The sequence below is a fragment of a genome, unplaced genomic scaffold (genome assembly GCF_019419815.1).
Source record: "Pyrus x bretschneideri cultivar Hongxiangsu unplaced genomic scaffold, Pyrus_bretschneideri_v1 Contig9, whole genome shotgun sequence".
NCBI classification, from domain to species: domain Eukaryota; kingdom Viridiplantae; phylum Streptophyta; class Magnoliopsida; order Rosales; family Rosaceae; genus Pyrus; species Pyrus x bretschneideri.
Genome location: NW_025999831.1, coordinates 7,348,564 through 7,354,563, shown reverse-complemented (window position 1 = coordinate 7,354,563; position 6,000 = coordinate 7,348,564).

The following is a 6,000-nucleotide window of genomic DNA, read 5'->3' as shown; positions in this document are numbered from 1 at the left end:
TTCGTTTTTATTATTTTTAAATTCAAAATCAACCTTTCCAATCATTGTTTTCAAATAATTAATTAAGATTTGGTATTTACACAAATTATTCTTCAATCCCTGTGAAAAATGACCTCACTTGAGCTACTATACTATGATGACCTTGTACTCTTGCAAGTATTTTTAAGTATTTTTATCCCTACTTTTGTAGGTAGTAAAATCCTATCAGCATCTCTTTGCGTTCTTCGGATGCATCGTAGTTTTTTGTATCTACGTCATGCACTTGAAGAACTGCAGAGAGATGCTGCCGAAGTTTTCCCATGATCAACTCTAATGTGTTGGAATCGTAAATTACAGCACGTAACTGTGCATTCTCAAATAAGATAGGACCTATACCAGAGGCATAAGGCGGCATGTCATAATTGAAGTTGTTGTAATGCTTGTAAATTTTTTGTGTTTGCAAGTGATATGGACAAACAGTAGATACATAATCCTAACAGATGTGCTGATGATTATTTGGATGGAATAAATCAGTTCATTGATTTTTCAATGGCAAACAACTGGTGTTCAACTCAAATTCGGTATCCTTGTAGCTAACAACTCAATGATTCAATATTTTGAAATTGTTCGATACCATTTAGTCAGAAATGGGATGATGGAGACCTATACTACGTGGAATCATCATGGAGAACAAATACAACGTGCTTCATCCTCACACATTACTCGACAAGTAGAGATAATTGAATTTGTTGTGGATCCAAATAAACAAATTATGGACATTATCAATGATGCTTTTTCAAACGCTAGTTCGAATACGAATGAGGAAGTAAAAAATGATGTCCCTCCCACCATGGATAGTGAAGCATTTGAAAAATATGAAAAACTATTAAAAAGTGCCAAGCAAGAATTAGACCCCGGTTGTGAAGGATTTTCGGTGCTCATGGTCATTGTTGAGTTGATGCATGGCAAAATAAAGTTTTGTATGTCGAACCAGTGTTTTGATTACTTTTTGGGGGTTTTCAAGAGGATGCTTCCAAAGGATAATCGCATGCCTAAAGATCATAAAAGTGCAAAGAAGATGCTGAGTGGTACTGGATTGGGAAAAGAAAAATTCATTCATTTAAAAATAATTGCATTTTATTCTACAAAGAGAATGAAGCGTTGGATAAATGTCCTGTATGTAATGAGTCGCGGTTTAAAATGACCTTTCAGAATAAAACAACGAAGATTCCACAAAAAGTTATGTGTTATCTCCCATTAAAGCCCAGGTTGAAGTGATTCTATATGTCGATGCACACTACAAGCGACATGAGGTGGCATAAGGATAGACAAGTGGATGACGATGTTATTAGACATCCTGCAGATGGATATGCCTAGAAAGAGTTTCATCGGCTATACCCCGGTTTTGGACGTGAGCCCCATAAGGTTAGATTGGGACTTGCAACAGACAGATTTAATCTGTTCGGGGTTCTAAACCAAAATCACAACACTTGGCTAATCTTCTCAATTCTGTATAATTTTCCACCTTGGAAGTGTATGAAAAAATAATATATGATGATGACATTGTTGATAACGGAAGATCTGGGCACGTCTATTGATGTTTATTTACAATCGTTAGTCGATAAACTAAAAGAATTATGGGAAAATGGTGTTCCCACGTACGATAAATCTACCGAGAAGATGTTCACTTTAAGAGCAGCAATGATGTGGACTATAAACGATTTTTCTGCGTACGCTATGATGTCTGGGTGGAGCACTAAGGATTATTATGCATGCCCAATTTGCAAAGAGAACACAACGTCTGGTAGGCACGCGAGAAAAGTTTGTTACCTAAGGTATCGTAGATGGTTGCTGTGAGACCATGAGTGGCGTCAGAACAAGACAGCCTTCTTCAATGGCATAGAGCTTCACCCAAGACCCAAAGAATGGTTCAAAGATGAAATTTTGGCTCAGGTGAATCGTTTGGATTTTGCTCTGTTGCGAAAATCCCTAAATAGGACAAAACCAGACATACATTTGAACTGGACACACAATACGAAGTTATTCGAGCTCCCGTACTGGTCCAAATTAAAGTTGAGATACAACATCGATGTAATGCATGTTGAGAAAAATGTGTTTGAAACACTGGTCAAAACTATACTAGACATCAAGGGAAAAACAAAAGACACAATAAAAGCTCAGATTGATCTAGAAAAAATGGGCATTAGGCCAGGTTTATGGATGACAAAGGACGGAGACATAGCCAGAAATAAGCTTGCATCGTTTTCAGTGAAATCGAATAAAAGGAAAGAGTTTTTGCAGTTTCTATCTTCTATACCATTTCCGGATAGGTATGCTTCAAACATCAGCCGTTGTGCAATCATGCATGAAGGCAAATTTTCAGGTCTCAAGAGTCATAATTGTCATGTGATACTTCAACGTCTTCTCCCAGTGAAAATTCGACACCGCTTGCCCGAAGATGTGGGGAAACTGATTATGTTGTTGGCGAGATATTTTTCTCAATTAACTGCAAGATCTTTGCTCAAATCCAATGTTAAACAGTTGCACGACAATATTATTAAAGTGCTTTGCAAGTTTGAACAAATATTTCCTCCAGCTTTCTTCACAAGCACAATCCATGTCATGATTCACTTGTCGGATGAGGCACTTCTAGCCAGACCCGTCAACTATCGATGGATATATCCAATAGAAAGGTATTTAAGCACCATAAATACTTTAGTATTTTACACATTATTTTGTTTATTGATGCAGACTACTGGGTGAATTAAAAAATAGTATACGGAACAAGGCAAAGCCCGAAGGATTAATTGTGGAAGCATGGGTCGCATTTGAGTCGTTTATATTTTGTACCTACAAGACGTTGAGACTACGTTCAATCGACAACAATGCAATAGTGACGGTGGTGTGAGAAGTGAAAAAATTTCTGTTTTTGCCCAAATTGCATGACCCTTTTGGTGAACCAATCAGAGGGGAGTCATTTAACAAAATGAACATTGAGTTAGCACATCACACTTTAATTGAACACTAAAAGATAAAAGTGCTTAAAAAAAAAAAAGATACAAGTGCTACGTGTAGTTTACATACTGTATGTACACTGCTACGTATAGTTTACATACCGTATGTATACATATACGTACAGGCATGCATATGCATGGATGTACAAATAATAATTTTGTATCTGCAAATATAACTAGGTTATTAAACTATAGATGGTTTCGGGTGAGGGCCGGTAAACGCGAAGTTTAATGATTCCACATATATATGATGATTTGACAAGACGAGTAAGAGTGGTGCATGTGATGAGGGACATGACATATGAGAACTGACCTTTCAATCCATCCCAGTACGCAGCAGGTAGCTGTGCCCAACACACAGCCACACAAAAAGTGAGACTCGAGAAGCTTTTTATGTTTTTACCAGAAAACGGCTTAGACCCATACCATCGAGTACAAACGGTGTCCATGGCCTTACCTACTTCCACTACTCTACACGTATCACAAACCCATGTATCATTTCCCACACTATCATGCCCTCCATCATCTCTCTCTCTCTCTCTTAACACGTAATGAATTGCAGCAATAGTATTGCAGCAACAGTGACAAGTAGTAGCAGGCAGAGAGGCTGTGATTTTGTTTGTTGGAAGTAGCTAGATGGCAGGTAGTTGTGTGTATTTTTTTGTAATTGTTAGCTAGAAGGGGCACTAACTCACTGACTCCCACGTGCCAACTATCACCCATGACCCATGAAGCCAGGCACTGACACTGCTCAATCTCTCTCTCTCTCTCTAAACCTCAGTGATTGCCGATTGCCATGGGACTTTTCATTAAAGCAGTTTAGAGAGAGAGAGAAAGATGGTACATCATGTATGCATCCTACCCCCATCATATGATACGTCTAATCTTTGTTTCAAAGTCCCTCATCCCTCTTATATATTCCTTTTGCCTTTTGCCTTTTGCCTACATCTCAGATTCTGAGATTTCAACCAAAGAAAAAAGATTCTGAGAGATTGACGCATGTTAACTTATGGATCATTGAAATGAACCATTTGTTCACTTCACCTCTACCTCACACACACACACACTCTCTCTCTCTCTCTCTCTCAAAAGAGAGAGAGACAGTAATGTGTTAACTGCAGTTAGGAGCCTGTGACCCTTGGACATTAGGTTATTGCCGCCAGCAGACAATATTAAACACCAAACCCTGTCTCTTTCTGTTTTCTGCTTCTGTTAATTTCCCTCCAAACGTTTTTCTTTGTTATCAACTGTAAGTTCGAAAAGTTGGTCCACACCACACACACACTCTCTCTCTCTCTCTCTCGATGCAAGCAAGCAGAGAATTTGATGAGAATTACATATGTCGATGTGGTTTTTATAAAGGCCCTAGAAAAAAGTGTAAACGTATTAATGAGTAACTGTTGTGTAAAACTGCCTAGTCTTTTTTTTGTTTGTTTTTAAAACTGCTTTTGTGTGTTAATTGATGAATTCAGACTTCCCCCCAGGTCACATCAATGTAAACTGTATTGGGCGCAGTCAGTCAATCGCAATTTGTGTTGGATCGATCATCTAATGAATTTTCCACATACGACACAGTTGCGAGACGTACGTCCCTCAACCTGCTCCCTGCTTGTTGTCAGCAGAATTGTCTCCATGAATATTGTTTGAAAGAGGATTTTCTATCTATCTATTCTCATCATCCTCTTATCTCACTCATTATGTTGACGTAGTTTAATGATGACCGTTCAAATACGAAGGCATAAAAGGATAGAAAAATTAAGAGGGTAGAAAATCATCCTCTATATTGTTTAGGGTTTGGATCAGAGCTCCGCAAATTGAATTATGAAATCTTGTATATTTATTTGTGCCACGTATAAGTAAATTCTTTTAAGGAACAATACATAATAAGTTTGTGCACTTTCATTTATTCGTAATTGTACCTTTAACTTTGATCCAATTTAGTTTTTTTACATTGTTAAATATATAGTACATAAATTTTTAAAATACAACAATGCAAATAAATGAGATCAATGTTAATAAGAAATTCATCACGTAACAATTGGCAAAAATATAAAGTCCAAGCCATCGATTAAAAATCAATCCTACTTTTTTTGGGTTAGCTATACCTCAAACTCTAAATTATGATTTTAGTCTAATAAAAAAAGGCCTAACTACATTTTGCACTGTCCAAGTTGGGGTGATTTTCAAAATAGGTCACGAAGTTTTAATTTTCTCACATGACCCTTTTAGCTATAAAAAATTGTACATTAAAACTTCTCTAAAGTGATACTCTATATATAGGAATAACCTCATTAAAGTCACAAAAACTTTTGGTCCCAACTTGGGACTAGTTATACTATTATATATAGAAATAAACTCCACATTATGTAAGTTACAATTTTTCTTGGTCTTACTTAATAAAACACACATCCACATGATTAAAAATTTTGCTTCCAGTTGGGGTTTACTAATTTCTTTTTGCACAACTCATTACGAATATTTTCAGTTCACTGATTTTTCATATTGACCTTGAGTGGGCATGACTGATTTGATAGGAGAAAAAAGGAAAGGTATTCAACCCCCTTTACATACACAACGGGGCATTGGGCGTCAAGGAATAATGCCTTGGAGTACAAGTAAAGAAAATACATGTGTAAGAAATAAAATGTTTGGCGCCCCAAGCATCACATCTAGGAAATAAGTCAATAAATAATATTATTTAACTACACCACTAGCTAATGACTTCCTTAAAGTTATAAAATTTGTTTGGTCCCACATTTATGACTTATAAAGGTTTTACTTTATCGATTTAAGTCTTTTGTCTAATGATTTATTTCAATGTTTAATCAATTGGCGACATGGTTAGAATAAAATTCGTAACTAAAGTTGCCATGTAAATCACATTTGCACCACACAGCCTAAAATACTCATCAATTTAATGGATAATACATGTTGAAATATACTAAAGATGTAAAATGATGCAATTTCAAAACTTTAGGGATCAATGTGAGAAAATTTAAACCTCATA